This window comes from Vipera ursinii (genome assembly GCF_947247035.1).
Source record: "Vipera ursinii genome assembly, chromosome: 1".
Classification (NCBI taxonomy): domain Eukaryota; kingdom Metazoa; phylum Chordata; class Lepidosauria; order Squamata; family Viperidae; genus Vipera; species Vipera ursinii.
This window is the reverse complement of record NC_139512.1, coordinates 20,743,265-20,764,570: the sequence shown is the minus strand read 5'-3', so window position 1 is coordinate 20,764,570 and position 21,306 is coordinate 20,743,265. Positions and strand designations below refer to the sequence as shown.

The 21,306-nt window shown below is 37.9% G+C and overlaps 1 protein-coding gene across 1 annotated transcript in view; it reads left to right on the top strand.

Moving 5' to 3' along the window:
- MDGA2 (MAM domain containing glycosylphosphatidylinositol anchor 2) overlaps positions 1–21,306 on the top strand; it is a gene marked incomplete at both ends in the record, with an annotated part of 636,181 nt that overhangs the window by 259,974 nt on the left and 354,901 nt on the right. The window lies entirely within an intron of this gene.

Here is a 21,306-nt window from a genome sequence, read left to right as displayed (position 1 = left end):
TCTTTTTCTTTAATTCTCAATCTAAGTCTATCCATTTCCGCACAGCAGTATTTTCTTGATTATCCTTTCATCCAATGGTGCTTTTTTCATTTTTCCAGTGCTGAGCAAATACAATCCTCACTGCTGTTAATACATGTAATGTTATATATACACTTTGTTTATCATTTTTTTCTGAAATTATGCCTAATTAAAAAGTTCAGTTTTAAAGTCTATGTGTTTCCCTAACATCTTTTCAAACCAAGTATGTATTTTTGTCCAATTTTTTTCCCTTTAACATATGTTCACCAAAAGTGATAATCTTTTCAAACCAAGTATGTATTTTTGTCCAAAACTTTTTTCCTTTAACACATGTCCACCAAAAGTGATAATATGTACCAGGATTTTGATTACATTTCCAACATTTGCTAGAAATATTTTTAAACATTTTTGCTAATCTAATGGGTGGTAAATGCCATCTATAAAACTTTTTATGTAAATTTTCTTTATACAAAGTTGCCATTGTCAATTTATAGTTTCTTTCCCAAAGATTTTGCCATTTCTCTAATTCTATATTGTATCCAAAACTTTTTGCCCATATTATCATTGTTTCTTTCACTTATTCATCTTCCATTTTCAAATTCAATAAAAGGTTATGCAATTTTTAAATCAATTTTTCATCAGAACCCAACAACACCTGGTTAAGCATTGTCTGATCTTTGTAAAAACCATATACTGTATTTTAACATCTTTATCATACCTCAATTGCATTTGCAGTTGGGACCACCATGGTTAAATCAATGCCCTGATCTTCTAATTCTTGTTTAGATTTTAATTTCCCATCTGTGTTCAGAATATTGGGGTGTGATTTCATGTGGCCTCCAGATATCCAGAAGTCATGTGAGAGGGTTGTGTCCTCATGCAGCTTGTTCAATAATGGGTGTGCTTTCCCCTGGTTTTCAGAGGCCACAGAGCCATGGAAGAGCATTCTCCAAAGCTGCTTCAAGAATGAAGGCCTTGTGTGGCCCTGAGTAGGCCGCAGGGACCTGTTGAAAGAAAGAGAAAACCATCTGAAGATAAATGGTACATAGCAATCCTGGGGAGCACTAGGCCCTGGAGGCAATCACACCCTTCACCAAGACTTGTGCACCTTGCCTGCCTTAGTGCTACAAACAATTGCTTCTGTTCAGGATGGTCTAGATGGGGGCTGGGGAGAGAGATATAATTGTTTTTACTTTATTGGGGAGTCAAATTAGGCATTTTTTGAATTGTTGACACCAAGCCCAAAAGGTTTATCATTACAGCCATAGGGAATATAGGAAATATTGTTAGACTTTGAGTAAAGATGGCAAGGAAGACCATAGTATTGTCTTGTTTTCCATATAGGGGTAAATAAAAATGGAACATGCACTCACTGTTTCCTGGTAAATATTGGGAATTTTATTCTTTTGTTGAAAGTAGTGTTAGAAATTGAATACTTTGTTAAAAAAACAATAAAAATTGTTAATATGTAAGACATTTGAAGAAATTTTCACTTTTTTGAAAAAAAAATAACAATAATTACGCAAATTAAAAGTCCTCATTTAGCAACTGCAATTGAGACCAGTCACTTGGTCGCTAATTGACATAATTGCAAAATGGTAAATCATATGGAATCAACTGCCGGTGGAGCTCCGGATGGCACCGGATCTCCGCTCCTTCCGGCGCGGGTTAAAGACCCACCTGTTTGAACAAGCTGGCCTGGCCTGATGGGGAGTTAATTTGGGTTTAAAATATTTGTATATTTTATTGTTTTATCTTGGGCATTAATTTAATTCTATTTTAACTTTTGTAGTTTTGTACTTTTATCATATGCCCTGTTCACCGCCCTGAGTCCCTTGGGAGAAGGGCGGTATAAAAATTTAATAAAACTAAACTAAACTAAACTAATATGACTGCAACTGTACTTATGATTTTACTTCAGCTTTCATTTTTCCCCACTTCCCGGCTCTTTTGAATGTCCCTGTCCTGGGATAATTATCAAGAAGAGAATTAATGTTTGTATTTGCATTCATTGGAGAGGAAGGGACTACAAGAAAGTAAGCAAGCACACAGTGGGAAAAACACGTTGAAAGGAATATGCTAGCACAACTATTTGCCTAGAATATAAATGACTCTAAGCCCCAAGACACTTAGAAGGAAAACAAAAGATGAAGGTGAAAGTGATTAAAGTCTTCTTAGTTAGCTAGCTAATATCAGAATGCTGAGCTTGTTAACTACTAGTGCAGGGCTTTTCAACCAGTGGTAGGGGTACCACCTGTGATACATTGTCACCTGGCAGGTGGTACGCGACCATTCTAGAAAAGAGGTAGCGGGGGAGGGGAATGAGCTGAACCAGTGGCAGCACCGCACAAGCCTGAACGAGAGATGGCTGGAGCTGCAGGGCTGTCAGGGCTCAGCGGAAGTGCCAGCATCAGCGCCAGGCTCCAGCTGGAGCTCGGTGCTGATCCTGGCACTTCTGAGCCCAGAAGAAGCACCGATCAGCTGGAATGTTGCAGCATCTCCAGGGTCTTGTGATTTACATTCAGATGCTTGGCAACTGATTCATATTTATGACGGTGACAGTGTCCCAGGGTCATGTTTAAGTGACCAAAACCTGCTGCAACCACCCAGCCGACGGGGGGGAATAAAAACCAAACACACCCCCACCCCACCCCCACTGCCAATCCTCAACAGAAATGCTCACAACAATGAAAACCTTGGACAGGAGGAAGAGCGCCGCTGGGCGGGCAGGGAGTTGTCTTGCTCAGCTGTGGCTTGGGGGCACTTTTTTCAGTGCCACTGTAACTTTGAACTGTCACTAAGCGAACTGTTGTAAGTCGAGGACTACCTGCACTTCTCTTTTTTCCTTTTTTTTTTTTTTGGTCATCAAGTTTTTGACACCTTGCTAGGCGACTGGTGGTACTCGGATGTTGCCATATCCTAAAAGTGGTACAATGGGTGAAAAGGTTGAAAAGCCCTGTACTAGTGGATAGCACCTTTGGGGGAAGGATTGTGCTACACAGTAAAGTAGCTCCTGTGTTTAAGCAATCCATCTGCTCTGTGAGTCAGGCTCTGTGAGCCTGTGGTCAGGCTCAGGAAAACACTAATTCACTGTAGTGGCAACACATGACAGAGAGGTGCTGCAAAAGTTGTATATATGGGTATCGTGCACAAAGTTAGTTTTTCATCACCATCATAACTTTAAAAGTCATTGCCCAGGATAGTCATTAAGAGAGTACAATTCAGGGGGTAAATATTCTGTTAGGTGACTTAAAACAAGATGAAAGAGTTACAGAAATGATGGGGCCACGTGGAAACCCCCAGTAAATAAGAATAGTTACGATTTACTGAACATTTGATTAGAAAAAATGTGTCTTTTGAAAAATTAAGCATAATTCTGTTTAAGCATACACCTGGCAAAATAATGGATCTTGGCTGTCCACAATATCATGAGGCGTCTTCTCCAACAGCAAAGTTCAAAGGCATCAATACTCTTCCTATCTTTTTTTCTTCAAATACCAGCTTCCATAAAATATCACAAGGAATACCATGGCTTTCACAAATAAATATCTAATGGTTATGCAGATTTGTGATTTATTCAAGCAAGACTGCAGTTTATAGGTGAGCAACAATAAAGAAGCAACTCTGGAGTAACTGCTTGTGTCATTTTTGGTTCCTTTTACTTGACAGTTGCAATTCCCTTGGAGGGCTGTTCTTGGGCTGTACTGTGAGCTGGTAAGGAAGCTTCCAGTCTTTGGTTTAGTTGGGAGGGAGGGAGGGGGCAGGGAGGATTAATTTGGTCCTGATAGGATTAGGTAAAGAAACGAACTGGGTTTGACCCTGGTCATATTTAAAAGAAGGGTGGGGTGAGGGGAAGGTCCCAGTCTCCATTTTTTAAGATTTATTTTCTTTACGATGTTGGGATGTTTAAAATGTATCCATTGGGGGGGAAAAGAGTTTTAAAAACACCAATAGTTAATAGTTTCATCTATATAACAATGAAAATCACTTCTAGCCCATCTTGTTACATTAATGGATATTATGTTGATACTGTGCTGAATCTTTTTTTAGAGGTTATTCAATTTCTTCCTTACACCTTAAAATTGATTGTCAATGCATCAGATTTATACCAATAATTGTCATCTGCCCATGTAATATTCTTTTATATACTAAATCATCATTTTCACTTGAGCACTTCGATCTCATATAGATTTTGCTGGAGGAAAAAAAATACTGAAAACTTAACTTCTGAATAAACATAGACCTGTGGTGGGATATATGTATGTATGTATGTATGTATGTATGTATGTATGTATGTATGTATGTGTGTGTGTGTGTGTGTATTGAGCTCACGTGGAGATTTGGGGGGAATAGAACTAATATGTTAGAACAGAGGTGTCAAACTGCCAGCCCATGGGCTGGTTGCATCATAAGGAGGCTGTGCCCACCCCAGCCCCAGCAATGCAAAAAAAAGTCATGATACGTCGTGATACATCACGTGATGAGGTGATCTTGACACCTTGTGTTAGAACATGGAACATAGAATCATAGGGCTGGAAGGGATCTCGGAGGCCTTCTAGTCCACCCCCTGCTCAAGGCAGGGGACCTTATACCATCCTGATCAAATAGATACAGAAGTACAGATAGCACAGATATATAAAAGCTTCTACTCTCCCCATCTGCACATATAGTTGTGTAACTGCATTGGGTGATATGCCTCTACTACTCTGGTGTGAAAGCATTTTTTTCTGATTCCTTTTGTTTCATCAATATTTTATCAGCAAAATATTGGAGAAATAGTCTTTATATTATTCCAAATTACAAGTCATTCCAGGCAAATGGTCTATCCTCTTTTAGCTGCTAAATAGCAGAGTCTAGAAATAGCAGATAGCAGAGTCTGCTATCTCAACGTCCTCTGACCCCTTTATTTTCATTATATAAATTTACCAGCAGGAAAAGAGCTACTCCCATGTGGGTAGCAATTTCCTTACAGATTTTATTCAATTAATCAGAATAGAACTGGAAGGGACCTTGGAGGTCTTCTAGTCCAACCCCCTGCTCAAGCAGGAGATCCTAAACAGCTGAAATGCCAGCAGCTGAAATCCAAAAGCACTAACTAGAACAACTGTGAACAGCGTGCCTGGAACTCGGTGAGGATATCGATCTTCTCTCTTCTATTTTGTAACTGATTTCCTGGAAAAGATCCCCAAGAAGCAAAATCCTCCGAAAGTGGAGAGGGGAGGGGACTACACCCCCACCCCTCCATAGATGGAAGCGGCGACTTAATTTTTATGGGGGACAGAAATACATTGAACTTAATACTACAGTCTGGATAAATCTGAAAATCATGAAAACTGTTAAGACTTTACATTTGAAAAAGTATTGATGAAATTACAAGAAAATAACTTTTTGCTTTAAAAGTTGGAAAATGAGTGGTTACTGATGTCTAGTGGAGGATTAGAGCATAGAACAACAGCTGCATTGACTCAGAAATTGGCAAGACACCCAGAAATAAAGAACAACTTGTTCCTTTGAACCTCAGTGGCTTCTTGTCAAATAGAGAACATCTGGGAGCAGAGGAAAGAAAACACACTGGGCTATCTACTACAAAGTGAGAACTATATTTGTTTTAAGAACTGCTGACCTTCTGGGATTATAAATAGTGAGCTGTGATTTCTAAGCTCAAGAATTGTTTGCTGAGAAAGAAAAAACCTTGATTTTTGGCTAATCTTCTAGGGCAGAATTTACTGGAAAACTCCTATGTGGTTAACTATTCTGGACTCTAAATCTGACTGATAATTGTAAGCCCTGAATAGAGGAACTGTTATAAAATACTGCTTTTAATGGTGCTTTGATAATTGGAAACACATTGGATTATAAAAAAAAAACATATATAAAGACAAGAACTATATAAGATTTGGTTGTTTGGACTAAGATTGGCTGGTTTAACCAAGGCTAATTACAGAGACTATGGTACTGGTGAAAGACTATCTAAAGGGGGGAGACAAAATGGATGTTACATACCTATCAAAAAGTGGCAGGAAACCACATCAAATATCTCCTGCTGAAGGCTTTAACCTAGAATATCAAAGATCTGCAGGAGCAATACTTCAAGACAAAGCAAACATTTTCCAGGAGGAAATGTATGCAATGCTGTGACAGATTCAAATGACAATGGTTTCAAATCATGATGAGATTAAAAACAACATTGAAAACATAAATGAACACATCTTTAACTTAAACCTACAATTAAAAAACTTAGAAAATGACAACAAAGAATGAAGAAACAAACCAGATAACAGAATACAAATGAGAGGACAGGGACCCAAAGAGGGATGCTACAAATGAAGAGAACTACAGTCTAACACAAACAAAAGAAAACTTGCAAGATTTTCCCACAACAATGGAAATGTAAAAAATATTTTATTTTTCAGAACATCAAAATAAACTTGAAGATAGGAAAGAAGATCTAACAAAATGGATCATAGAGCATCCAGGAGAATTATTAGAGTTTGGGAGACAAAAAAAATCCACATTCTAGCTAACTTGTCTTTTCTATTCTTAACAACATTCACAAAAAAATACAAGAAGAATCCCCTGGCAAACTGAATACACTGACTTGGAAAACTACTTTTCAAAAGAAGAAGGCTAGAGTTAGATTCAAGAGATTTGATTCAACCTACCAGATGGAGTACTATATGATTAAACACTTCTTTGAATATGGTTAAAAGAATAGATAAATCATGGATATAAAGGGACCCTACAGTAAGAGGGATAAGATATATAAGTAGTATAGTATTCTTTATAACATATGAAATATAAAAATATTGGGATGTTGTATAGGAATGAAAAGTTTGGATATTTAAAGGTAACTAACTGAGAAAATTATGACTGATAAGAATGGTTTGAAAGATAAGAATGGTTTGAAAGATAATCAAACAACAAATCAGTGAACACCTTGATGCAAACAAAGTCATCACTAAAAGTCAACATGGGTTTGTCAAAAACAGATCATGCCAGACAAATTTTATTACATACTTTTACCAAGTGACAAAACTAGTGGACCAGAGGAATGCTGTAGATATAATTTACTTGGACTTCAGTAAGGCATTTGATAAAGTAGATCACAACCTACTACTTGATAAGATAGAAAAATGTGGGTTAGATAGCATTACCACCAGATGGATTCGTAGCTGGCTGACAGGCCGTACTCAGCGTGTGGTCCTCAATGGAACTGCATCTACATGGAAGGAAGTGTGTAGTGGGGTGCCCCAGGGCTCTGTTCTGGGCCCAGTGCTCTTCAACATCTTCATTAATGATTTGGATGAGGGGATAGATGGGGAACTCATCAAATTTGCAGATGACACCAAGCTGGCAGGAATAGCCAATACTCCAGAAGATAGGCTTAAGATACAGAAGGATCTGGACAGACTCGAACACTGGGCACTATCTAACAAAATGAAATTCAATGGTGAAAAAAGTAAGGCTCTACATTTAGGCAGGAAAAATCAAATGCATAGGTATAGTATAGGTGGTACCTTGCTCAATAGTAGTAACTGTGAGAGGGATCTCGGAGTCTTAGTAGACAATCACTTCAATATGAACCAGCAGTGTGCTGCAGCTGCCAAAAAAGCCAACACAGTGCTAGGCTGCATTAACAGAGGGATAGAATCAAGATCTAGTGAAGTACTAATACCACTTTACAATGCCTTGGTAAGGCCACACCTGGAATACTGCATCCAGTTTTGGTCACCACGATGTAAAAAAGATGTCGAGACTCTAGAAAGGGTACAGAGAAGAGCAACAAAGATGATTAGGGGGCTGGAGGCTAAAACATACGGTTGCTGGAATTGGGTATGTGTAGTTTAATGAAGAGAAGGGTGACAGCAGTGTTCCAATATCTCAGGGGCTACCACAAAGAAGAGGCAGTCAAGCTATTCTCCAAAGCACTTGAAAGCAGGACAAGAAGCAACGGATGGAAACTAGTCAAGGAGAGAAGCAACCTAGAACTAAGGAGAAACTTCCTGACAGTTAGAACAATTAACCAGTGGAACAACCTGCCTCCAGAGGTGGTGAATGCTCCAACACTGGAGGATTTTAAGAAGAGACTGGACAGCCATTTGCCTGAAATGGTATAAGGTTTCCTGCCTGAGCAGGGGGTTGGACTAGATGACCTCCAAGGTCCATTATTATTATTATTATTATTATTATTATTATTGTTATTATTATTGAATATAAAGGGGAAATTAATCTTAAATAAGAATCTTGAAAACAGGATATATAGTGACTTAATAAGATGACTTTTATGAATATAATTGAGACATAAACTGATCAGAAAAGATGTTATATGCTGATGTAACTGTTATTTGTATAAATATAAGAAAAATATATTCAACCTTGTATACATTGAAAGTATTAATAACTATATTTGCTTATTGTTGATAAAAGGAGGATACTATTGGAAGAATAGAAGAACAAAGACATATATCATTAATTAACAGATTGATTGTGGAATTGTAGAAATTAATTATTATTGATTGTTTTTTAAATATATGAACCAGACAACATGCTGTTTACTGAGCACTAAAGACTGTTATTCTAAAAAAAATCAATAAAATATATATTTTAAAAAAGATGGAATTCATCTTTTATAATCTTGGGTTTCCCATTTACTGTTACTCCCAAAGAAGCATCTTGTTTAATCAAAGGGGACACATATGTTCATGGGAAAATTGCCATGGAATGTTATTCATCATTGTCAGAAGTGACTTTTGTTGATGGGTGTAGCAAACTCTTCAACACATGTCAGAAAGCAAACATCTGATTTGAGGTCATGAGTCCAGGGCCCAGCCTCTGCATCTCATCTGCTTCATTAGACAATTAAGCACATGTACAGAAAGCCCTGAGGTCCAATTACAAAGATGACCAAGGAGCTAGCTTGTACCACATTGTCAAAACATGTTGTCAAACTGGCGATCTGAGAAGGCAATCTAATTTAGTGAGAGTTGATTAGCCCTGAAAGAAATAGAAAATGAAAGTTCAGGATAAAAAGAGAAATACTAGATTAGAAAATGCCAGATTGTTATGAAAAGGCGAATCACATTTCTTTCAGAAGTGTTGGAGGCTAAAATGGAGCTGAATCCTAAGCAGTTGCATACACAGAAGCAATGAAAAAAGTCAGTCCTCTAAGGATCATTATCATTATGAGAATCAAGAATAACAAAGAGGAAAGTAGCACCTTTTAACACCCACCCACACATTACTTAGAAGGGATAAGCTTCTGTGAGCTGAGCAGCAGCTCATTGCATCAAATGCATGAAGTGGCTTAACTGATGGAATTTAAATACATTTGAATGAGGTACTGTAGAGGTGAAAGATAGGGTTGTTATGTAGATGAGGATTTCATGGGGGATAGATTTCAGGTACCTTATCAACTAGCAATTGTAGTGTGAGTGTGTGTGTCTGTGTGTGTTTAAATTGTGTTTGATCAGAGTTTCTGAGATAGCCTGAAGCCTACTGATGTACGTAAGCTCAGCTGTCTCATATTCAATTATGCTGGTGTAGTTTATTTGTTCCAAAACTGCTACTTTGAGATCTGTAATGGAATGCCTTGGAAAGTTAAAATGTTTTGTCACTATGTTGTCCTTGTTCTGAGTTTCGATGTCAAATCTGTGCACAATTATTCTTTTCTGCAGGCTGACGTGTTGTGTTGCATATATTCTGGAAGAGCATTGTTTACAAATGATGGCATATTAGAGGAAGAACGTATGTGTGAGTTTGTTGGGGCCTACTTGCAGAGTTTGTTGGGGCCTATTTGCAGAGTCTACTTCTCATGTTGGTATCATTGTTCTGTTGCTTCTTGTTGTTTTTGAGAATGTGTGTTAAGTTGGTTGGTTGTCTGTATGCAACAAGGGACTTGTCAGCAATGGTATGAGAAACTGTAGTATTATTTTCCCTTCTGGATTGAGGTTTATTAATATAGTTGGTTTGTTTTTGGAACTATAGATGAAAAACAGCAGTGTCCTGGTTTTATACTTTGTTTTTTAATAAATTCTCCTTGGGAATTGATTGGACTCTATTGATTAGTGTAGTGATTTTGCTTTGTTGGAAATTCAGTATTCTGAATGCTACCATACAGTAACATGGCTTTCTTCCTACCATATCTACTATGAGAGTCAATGTAATTAGAACTGAGCAATCTGTGATCCTATGAGATTGTGTTTTGTGAGGAAATAATAATAATAATAATAATAATAATAATAATAATAATAATAATAATAATAATAATAATAATAATAATAATTTGGAAGGGACCTTGGAGGTCATCTAGTCCAACCCCCTGCTAAGGCAGGAAACCCTATACCATTTCAGACAAACGGCTGTCCAGTCTCTTCTTAAAAACTTCCAGTGTTGGAGCATTCACCACTTCTGGAAGCAGGTTTACAGGAAGACTAGAAGCATGGAAAATTCAAGAGGCAAGTTCAGGAAACTAAAATAACTGTTTTCCTTTTGGGGGGAGTCATTGAAGCTAGTTTTGCTTTATTGAGATAGTGTGATCTCCATTCTACCTGCAATTTTGAACTTAAGAAATGAGAGTTGCACCTGACTGAAGTATGCAGAAGTGCTTCCTGATCTTTCCTTATTTTACATTTGTGAAGAATAGGAATAGAAAGGAAAGAGCAGGCAACCCTCTCTTTGTCATTTCTTTCCCTTTCTCCTTAACTTCCCCCAAACCAAATAATTGTCCTAAATCAATTTGAAAGATAAGGGCCTTGGGTTGCTTTTAAGTTTTTTTTGTGGAGTGGGGGTAAATTGTGGGATTAGCTATTGGATCAATTTCCCTTCTTGCAGATTTCCATACCTATTTCACTCTTAAAACAAAAAGAGGGTTCCCTGCTTATTTCATATGTTATTATTTCTTTGGATCATTCTTTCAGTTCTCAAGAAAATTGTTAAGCTGAGCTGACATTTGTGATCTCTCAAATACTGCTCACCTACTTGCTTGGAAGCTTCCTCATGAGTTCTTCCATCAGTGGTTCCACTGGGCCGTAGCAGCAGATCAGAGGATGAGAAAAGATGGGCTTGGATAACGATGACAAGAATGTCAAGAGAAGAGACAAAGGTAGTAGAAGAAAACAGGAGTTAGGACTTTATTTAAGGGGCTTAAGGATCACGGAGCGGAAAAGTAAAAAAAAATGCAAAATTAATTTGATTATGGTTAAATAATGATTTATTATTTTTGGTTCTGCTTACTGGTTATCTTGATTGGGATAGTGCTTATTTTGAAATGGTCAACTGGGTGTAATGAATTGGTTTGCAATATTCACAATACTATTTTTGATATGTAAATAAGTATGATAGAATGTGCACCTGCAGGAGCAAAGGGAGAGACTTTTGGCAACACAGAACTTTCCCAGACAGAAACCCAGATTAGGACATTGTATAGTCCTCAATTGGATGTATGTGCGGGGGGAAGAGGTTCAGGGTAGCCACAACATAAAAAGAATATATCTAACATGTAAGGAAGTTATCACTTAAGTTTGACAAGATTCTGTCCATTGTTGTTGTTGTTAGTTGCAAAGTTGTGTCTGATCCATTGCAACCCCATGGACAATGTTCCTCCAGGCCTTCCTGTCCTCTACCATCTTCTGGAGTCCATTTAATCTAACGCCTACTGCTTCAGTGACTCCATCCAGCCACCTCATTCTCTGCCGTCCCCTTCTTCTATTGCCCTCAATCTTTCCCAGCATTAGGTTCTTCTCCAGTGAGTCCTTCCTTCTCATTAGGTGACCAAAGTGTTTGAGTTTCAACTTCAGGATCTGGCCTTCTAAAGAGCAGTCAGGGTTGACGTCCTCTAGGACTGACCGGTTTGGGACTTGCATGAGTCTTCTCCAGCACCATAGTTCAAAGGCCTCAATTCTTTGGCGCTCAGCCTTTCTTATCATCCAACTTTCACAGCCATACATTGCAATTGGGAAAACCATGGCCTTGACTATACACCCTTTTGTTGGCAGGGTGATGTCTTTACTTTTTAGCATGCCGTCTAGATTTGCCATGGCTTTCCTCCCCAGGAGCAAGCGTCTTTTAATTTCTTGGCTGCAGTCCCCACCTGCAGTGATCTTGGAGCCATTTCTTCCCCAGCTATTTACGAGGAATTGAGAGGGCCAGATGCCATGATCTTAGTTTTCTTAATGTTGAGTTTCAAGCCAACTTTTGCACTCTCCTTCTTCACCTGCATCAAGAGGCTCTTTAGTTTCTCTTCATTTTCTCTCATTAGAGTGGTATCATCTGCATATCCTAGGTTGTTGATATTTCTCCCAGCAATCTTAATTTCAGCTTTTGATTCATCTAGCCCTGCCTTTCTCATGATGTGCTCTGCATATAAGTTAAATAGGCAGGGCGACAGTATACAGCCTTGTTGGACTCTGTTCCCAATTTTGAACCAATCAGTGGTTCTGTCCATTAGGTATAAGCAAATAAAGGATTGAACTTGATTAGATTTCACTGTCTCATCTCTGGATTTGGGTCTGACAATAAGGGATTACTATTTCTGGTCATGTTTAATAGCTTTTAATTTTTTTTAACTTTCAGTTGTTAATTGGGATTAGATTTTGATTATTAACAAGAGGTATGAGAGGATTTAGATTAAATAGAAATGGGGATTATATACTTATGTTGTTAGGTATTTTTGCTAATTTTTGCTGCAGTTGATTAATAAGGAGAACTGAAGATTTAGAAATGAGTTTATAGAAAATGGGGTGAGATATGGAATAAAGATGTACCTGGTTGTATTTTAAGAGACCGTGATAAGTTCTTAAATGTTGAATATACTTGCTGGGGATAAAAGGAGATATTTCTTTTTGTTGCTATTTCCCTTTTTGGGGGGGGATATTTTCCCCACATTTTAATATATTATTTTAATGTATAGAATAGAATAGAATAGAATAGAATAGAATAGAATAGAATAGAATAGAATAGAATAGAATAGAATAGAATAGAATAGAATAGAATAGAATAGAATAGAATAGAATAGAATAGAATAGAACTGGAAGGGACCTTGGAGGTCTTCTAGTCCAGGGCTTTTCAAACTTTTCAGCAATTGTACCACTTTTAGGATATGGCAATATTCGAGTACCACCTAGCAAGGTCTCAAAAACTTGATGACCAAAAAAAAAACCCAACCCCTGTTTAAAGTTGCAATTGCACTGAAATTCCTTATGACCATTTTTCACACTTATGACCACTGCAGCATGCCCAGGGTCATGTGATTTATATTTGGATGCTTGGCAACTGATTCATATTTATGATGGTCACAGTGTCCCAGGGTCATATTATTCCCTTTTGCAACCTTTTGACAAGCAAAGTCAAAGGCAGGGCTGCTGGTGGCCAAGTGCTAAGGCAGGACTTCCTTCCCTCCCTTCCTGCCTCCTTCTTTGTCATTCCCATCTCCTTCTGAAAGAAGAATTTGAACCCCCCCCCATATTTTCCCTCTTCCATATATTCATCAAACAAGGAAAAGCCTCCAGAGATAGAAAAGACAAGCCATTGAGGGAACTAGCTTAAAAAGTCACATTCCCCTTTAAGAATTAGCTACTGGCTAGAAAGGAAAGTTAAGGAGTATCAGTCGACACTTAATGAAGAAAAAAAAATGTAAATAAGTACTGGCTGCTGGCTAAGGCAGCCTCCCCAAATGCCTCCATTCATAAGTAAAAGAATGCTACAGGCAAAATTCCTTGCAGCAAAACCTACAGCTAACAATAGCAGAGCAATAGAAGCTAACACAAGACATCAGCCATCAGCCCAAAAGAAGTTTCCAAACACTCCTTAACAACACAAAGCCCACATTGCACAAATCTCAGAACTTCAAAGTCACAAAAGCACATAAAATTCCTTCCACTCCCCATCTCCCTCCCTCTGTGCCTCAGCTCCAGCCAATGCTGCCTTTCTTCATTGCTACCTTTCTTCATTCCTCATGGAGGGTGACCCCTCCCCCACTGCATTTCTTGCTTGTTTGTTGTTGCCAGCATAGGTGGCTGCCACAGAAGTTGTAGATCAGCTCATGGCCGGCCTGCTTGATCTCTCCTCTCCCACCACCCTCCTCCTTCTTCTTTTCCTTCAGTACAGCTAGAGCTGACTCCGCCTCCCCCCAAGGCTGCTTCTATTTTTCTCTCTCCCTCTCCCACCCAAACTGCCTCCTTTTATAGTCTTTCCTGTCTCTGTCCCCCCCCACTTTTCTCATCTGGGAGTAAGCCAGAAGTGAGCCTGGGGCCTTTGCCTCACCCCAACCACTCTGCAGCTCTGGAGGACTCTCTCACAGTAAGTCCTTGCCTGTGCAGGCTCGTTCCCTCCCCCACTACACTTGGCTGGGCAGGCCTGCGTACCGCCTGCCACATGCTAATGTACCACAGGTGGTATGCATACCACAGGTTGAAAAGCCCTGTACTAGTCTATCCCCCTACTCAAGCAGGAGGACCTATACCATCTCAGACAGGTGATTGTCCAGTCTCTTTAAAAACTTCCAGTGATGGAGCTTCTGTTCCACTGGTTGATTGTCCTCACTGTCAAGAAGTTTCTCCTTAATTCCAGATTGCTTCTCTCTTTGATAAGCTTCCAACCATTGCTTTTCGTCCTTCCTTCTGGTGTTCTGGTGAACAACCTGACCCCCTCTTCTTTGTGGCAGCCCCTCAGATACTGGAGTACTGCTATCATGTCTCCCCTTTTCTTCTTTTCTTTAGACTAGCCAAACCCAAGTCCTGCAGCCATGTTTTTCATTTAGGTTCTTGGGTTAATTAATTATGTAAATATGTTAGTTTTACATATTTAAAATAATTCTTAACAAAATTTGTCCAAATTGGACAAATTTTGGGCAGGCGGTTGGACTAGAAGATGTCCAAGGTCCTTTATATGATTCTATGAATACTAGGCTTCTTTCACTGTTAATTGCAAGTATCTAATATATACTCTGTGAATCAAGATACAGCAGGCATCTGTCATGATGAGTTGTACAGTACTGATGCCTCTACATTTATTTAATCTCCTTTTAAAACCAACTTAGTGAGGTGCAAGCACTTGTCGGCCAGTATTTCTTTGCTTAGAGATATTGTTTGGAAGGTTAATAATTGGATGAGAGATCAACAAAAGGACTATAAACAAATGTCTGAAGACCAAAAATCCCAGAAGGCAATGGCAAAGTATTTATATGTAGTTGGCAAAATGTGGCATAGTTTTGTCCATGAATTCAGCAGGAGTCCAGCTTGAATTGTTAGTTATCATCACATCTGGTGGCAGTGAACTGCAGAATTGTTCTAGCTAAAATGTTCTTTGAGTTCTTGTGTGACTATTTGATATTAAGCAGAGGAATATTGCTTGTGATATTCTTTGCCAGTGGAGACATTCTTTCTAAACCTCTTCTTTAGGCTCACTAAGGTCTGGCTTGAGAATGATGGTATCATGTTTTCTTGATATATTCCTGCCCTCATCATTTCTATATTGAATGAAATTCATTTTTCTTCATTCCTATCTTAAACAATCAGTATTTTCAACTGAAAGATGATTTATTGTTGTAATCATTCAGTATTCATGTTTGATTTAAGCTAGTGATTTAAGAGCCTGGGTATTTTTTAGTCATTTCCATGTAAAATCAAGGAAGGTAACAGATTTCCATGCTACCTTTACATATTTATCATTCTCTCTGCATGATCTTGCAATAAAGAGAGGTCAGTTGTACTCTTATACTCTATGGACCATCAGTATTTTCATGCTGTTTCATTTGCGATAGACATTTTCTTTTCTGTACAACTGCTTACAAACTGATCTACGTTACATCCTGCAGTTTGCAATGCTGAACAAGTGCTCTGGGCTGACCTATATATTCCCCTTTTCTATATTAGAGGGTAGATGTTAGTTTACAAAATTTAGCAGACATTTAGTTGGATTCCAAAAAAAGTAAATATCTTGAAAATTATTTTAGTAGTGTGATATTTAGTTTGTGCAACCTGGGGTTTCAAAGGAAAGAATAAATAAGGAAATGTGCCAACCCCAAGGTTTTAATATGAAATGATGATCTTTTATAGATTTCCTTTTTTACATGTCTCAAGGCAGAACATGTATTTCTGCATTTAATGGGAAAAAGAGGGTGTTGTAAACTGCAAGTGATTGAAAGTCAACTATAGTGACAAGTCTTTACAGTCTGTGAAAGGTAAAGGTATATAACAAATCTGATGCAGATAGCTATGGGAATGGATTTAGAAAATTCATTAAAATGTTCTCTGGTGTGATTACAGAAGCAACAGGAAGAATAATCCAATAATATCCATGCAGTTAGATTAGCAAATTGTGAAACGGAAGGGCTACAGGAAATGATGGATTCTCAACAGAAAAATGATAAGCAACAGAAGAAGAATCCATGAACATTATCTATGGAGATTCTCAATTGTCCAGGTCATGGCTGTCCCAAAGGTGCTTTTTCAGGAGGCAACTTGACTTTCTTATTTTTCTTTAAAACTTTTCACTTCTCATCCAAGAAGCTTCTTCAGCTATGACTGGGTGGTGGGGAATGGAAGGATTTACTGTATATTCCTTGCAAACAGTTGGTCATTTGCATTCTTTTAGAGAGTCATTGAGGCCATTTGGAGGTTTACCTGTGTCCTCAGGGTCACCTGAGTAGTGCAAATGGGTGTGGAGCCTTCTTGGCTGCAGGATGTTTTCTGTCCTTTGTCCCTTCACTGTTGAAAACAGGTGCAGGCTGTTGGGGATGAGTCTGTGTTGTCTGCATCTCAAACTGAAGCGCAAATGGTTCCTGTAGTCTGCAATGTTTTCTGGAAATCCGTCCAAATTTCTGCACCATTCGAAGGTTGTTCATTCCAAAGTGCATAGCTAAATGTCTATGGAGATTCTCAATCATCCAGATCATGGTTGTCCTTAAGGTGCTTTTTTAGGAGGCAACTGGACATTCTTGTTTTTCTCTGAAGATGTTTTGCTTCTCATCCAAGAAGCTTCTTTAGCTCTGAAGCTTTAATACAGACTCCTTACACCTGTGGGGTGTGTGTGTGTGTGTGTGTGTGTGTGTGTGTGTGCACATGAGTGGGACAGCACAAATTACGATTATAAATTATTGCAGTTATAAGTCATGATAGCATAGCCCATTTTTTTACTATTGTTGTTAAATGAACACCATGGTCATTAAGTGAATGGCAGGGTCATTAAGCAAATCCATTTTCCCCAATGGGTGTTCTTTTTTAATCATAAACCTGCAAGAGTCACAATACAGTCACATGACCATAGGATACTGCAAACAATAGTAAAACTGAACGATTGCCACTTGCCCAAAATTCAATAATGTAACCACAGGGTGGTATATGTGTGCAACCATTGTAACCCCTAAAACGGTTCATAAATAGCTCTGGGGAGGTCCATTGTAACTTTAAATAGTCATTAATTGACTATCTGTATGTTGAATTAAGGGAATCTGGATTGGAGGAAGACATTGTATTTTTAAAACTGAAGAAGAAACATCAATAACCTGTGACATTCTCATGACATTACTCCAGTAGCTCAAAATGCAAAGGATATGCAATATCTACTAATAAAAGTCAAGGAGAATAGTGAAAAAATGGTACCAAAATTAAATACGAAAAAGACCAAAGTAATGACAAGAAATAGAACAAAAAGCTTTAGAACTGATAATGAAGATATTCAAATGGTATGTAGCTTTTGCTTAGGATCAACCATCAGCAGTAGAGGAACAGGCAGAAAAGAAATGCACCAAAGACTAGTAGTTGGTAGAGCAGGCATGAAGGCCTTGGGGAAAAAAAATCAGATTGTGATGTGTCTTTACCTAAAAAGATCAGAATATTGCAAGCAATAGCATTCCCTGTGTTATGCGCTCCTGGCCACTTTCCTTCATGACCAGAGACAAGCTCACCTGACCGATAACCAGCCAAGACACAGTGAAGGCCTTTTGTTTTGTTTATTGCAACAAGCAGGGAGAGAAGCTATCAAAACTTGGTTCTCTCCAAAGTTTCAACCCAAAATATTCCTATTTTTATACATTCCTGGCCCCGGCTGCACATCCCTCCTCTTTCCCCATTGGCTGAGGTACTATGAGGTTACACTCTTTCCGACCGCCTCCTACATATTTCCTGCTACATACTAAATCATACATCCCATGTACATTAAAATTAAGAGATAACTTATGCAAGGTGTGTCAGTTAATATTAACCAACTAATTGCACATGCTCAGTTGTCTGAGTTCTAGCCCCTTTTTAATGACCTTTTAGAAAAAAACAGGTTCTTTCCTGTTTTGCTAGTTATCTTCTCTTACAGACGTTTTTATAGCTTGTCTTCTTCCTTTCCCACTCTAAGACCCAGCTAATTTTTGCCTACTGTTTCACTTAAACTTCCTTTCTTTGTGCTCTCCTTTCCTGATTTTCATCTTCTCCGTTCACCTAGTAAATTTCCACTGGAGCATATTCAGTTTTAAATTTCTCTTTCAATTTTAAAATTTTTGAAGACCTTTCATTTACTTCTATCAAATCCCCCCTTTTAATTTTTATTACACTGAAAGGTCTTCATTATCATGCTTAGAAAATCTTATAACCATTAACTGTATAATTCCTGCTCTTCCTAAGGCTTTCCTAAAAGCTTTCCCTACAGCTTTGGTTAAAGTAGATGCACATAAAGGAACACATTGCAGACATGCACAACACATAAGTCCTATACATATTTGTTTTAGTCATCCAAAATTGAGACGCCAATTGGTTAACCAACTCCAATCACTCCACATATTTTCATACTTTTGTTCAGGAGCTTTAGCCACTTTCCTAATTCCTTTTGCAATATCCATTACTGCTTCACGATTGTCATCTACCTTTAAATCCCACAAAGTTTTACCTTTATTTCCCAGGCTGCTCTGGTGTGTTGTCTTCTGTAATATTAGAATTAGAATCCACCCTTCATGATTATTTCACAGTATTACACACCCAAAAATTGATCCACAATCACAACAGCAATAACAGCAACAGCAGTTACACTGACAATAACAAAAAATATATATTTACCACCTAATTCTTACAATTTACAATTCTATGTTTTCAGTTTCTAATGGTGTGACTTCTGTCTCAGTTATTGTTTTTATTTGTAACAAACCACTTTTAGTTCTTTCATGATCATCACTGCCAACACCTTTGTTCTTCGTCTGGGGTCCTGAAATTCTAATAGGTAAAGGTAAAGGTTCCCCCGCACATGCATGCTAGTCGTTTCCAACTCTAGGGGCCGGTGCTCATCTCTGTTTCAAAGCCGAAGAGCCAGCGCTTGTCCGAGGATGTCTCCGTGGTCATGTGGCCGGCATGACTAAGACGCCAAAGGCGCACGGAACACTGTTACCTTCCCACCGGAGTGGTCCCTATTTTTCTACTTGCATTTTTACGTGCTTTCGAACTGCTAGGTTGGCAGAAGCTGGGACGAGTAACAGGCGCTCACTCTGTTTGCGGCACTCGGGATTCAACCCACTAAACTGCCAACCTTCTGATCGACAAGCTCAGCATCCTAACCCACTGAGCCACCGCGTCCCTTAATTCACAATACATTCAATATTAACAGAAAGGATTATCTGGGTACTTTTATCAAGCTTGCCACGTCCCACCTCTAAATCATCTTGATATTTTTGTCTTTTAAAAAAAGAAATCATGAAACTCCATAAACTGTCTGGTCATTTCATATCTTTTTCATATTTTGATTGGATTTGTAGGTATGGCCACCATGATAGTCAATACCTTGTTGTTATAAATCTTGTCTAGATTTTAATCTTCCTTCATTGTCCAGTAAGTCTTTATATGTTACAAATTTATCATAGTTAATTAAGTTTGGGTAAGCAAAGGCTTCCGTTGTTGAAAGCCATTCAGGTATCTTATTTTTTTTCTTTTATTTTTTCCCATTCTAAGAGAAGTGAGTTTCTTATAGCATGGTTCTGGAAATATCTATGTGCTTTATTCTTCCCATACTACAGAAAGGCATGCCAGCCAATCTGCAGGTCATGCCCCTCTAGGTGTAGTAATCTTTTGTCTCTAAGTGTTATCTATTCTTTAATCCACATTAAAATAGCTGCTTGGTAATATAACTTTCAGTCTGGGAGTCCAAATCCTCCCCTTTCTCTAATGTCCTGTAGCAATTTCACTTTAATTCGTGCTTTTTTCCATTGCCAAATAAATTTCTATATTATGGTATTCAATTCATCAAAGAAAGCTTTTTCTAATTTTAGTTTGAAATAAAAAAAGTATTTTTGGTAAGATATTCATTTTAATTGTAGATATTCTCCCTAGTATTGATAGTTGGAGATTTTTCCACTTTTCTAAGTCCGGTTTTATTTGTTTTAATAATTTTGTATAGTTGTCCTCTTTTACTGTTATACATCTTGCTGTTAGGTAAATTCCCAAGTACTTAAGTTTTTTAACTATTTGAAGATTTGTTTTTCTTGCAAGTTGCATTTTCTGTTTTTCTGTTAAGTTCTTTGTCAAAACTTTAGTCTTTTCTCTATTTATTGTCAAGCCTGTGACCTCACCATATTGTTCCATTGTGGCCAACAATTTTGTGCTTGTTTCCAGAGGTTCTTACACAAATTCATTGATCATTTTAGGAAAGTATGATATTGCAAACTTTGAGAACTAGCGTATAATCCCATGTGTTTAATAAGTGTCAAAACCATGAAGTTTTACAGATACTGTATGAAATCTCTTTTGTGCATATAGAGCTGATAAGCAGACCAATCTAAATCCTTGCCATGTGAACAATGCAATTTTGTGTATTTTTCTTTTCAATTTTGTGTCATTTTTTTAGCCATAGAAAAATCTGATTTTTTTTACAATGAAAAAAAATTGGGCTCCAGTTTTCCTAATGCACATTTTTTAAAAAATAAGACTCACTTCATTCTCTCTGAACAAGGATGTAGTATAAAATTTGGTAACTAACGAAATACATTTAATTTGTGTTAGGTTGATTCTAGAAAATTTAGTTCTACTGCATGCTTTCAGATCACATATTGCTGTCAAATTCAAAAGCTAAATAACAAAGCTGAGCTTATTCCCTGTCAAGTCTAAATTTGCCCTTAAGTATGGCCATATTTGATGGAATTACATTGATTTAGTCAAACATAGCTTTCTTTTTTTGTATCTTAGTAAAATAATTCCGTGATTGCTACTTGAAGACCTGAAGTTCTCTAAATGCAATGTTGTGTGTGCTGCTGTGTCATGTTCATTAGTGACAAAAAGAAGAGAAGGGCCAGCTAAAGTAACACTCTTTTTTGATGCTTGCTCA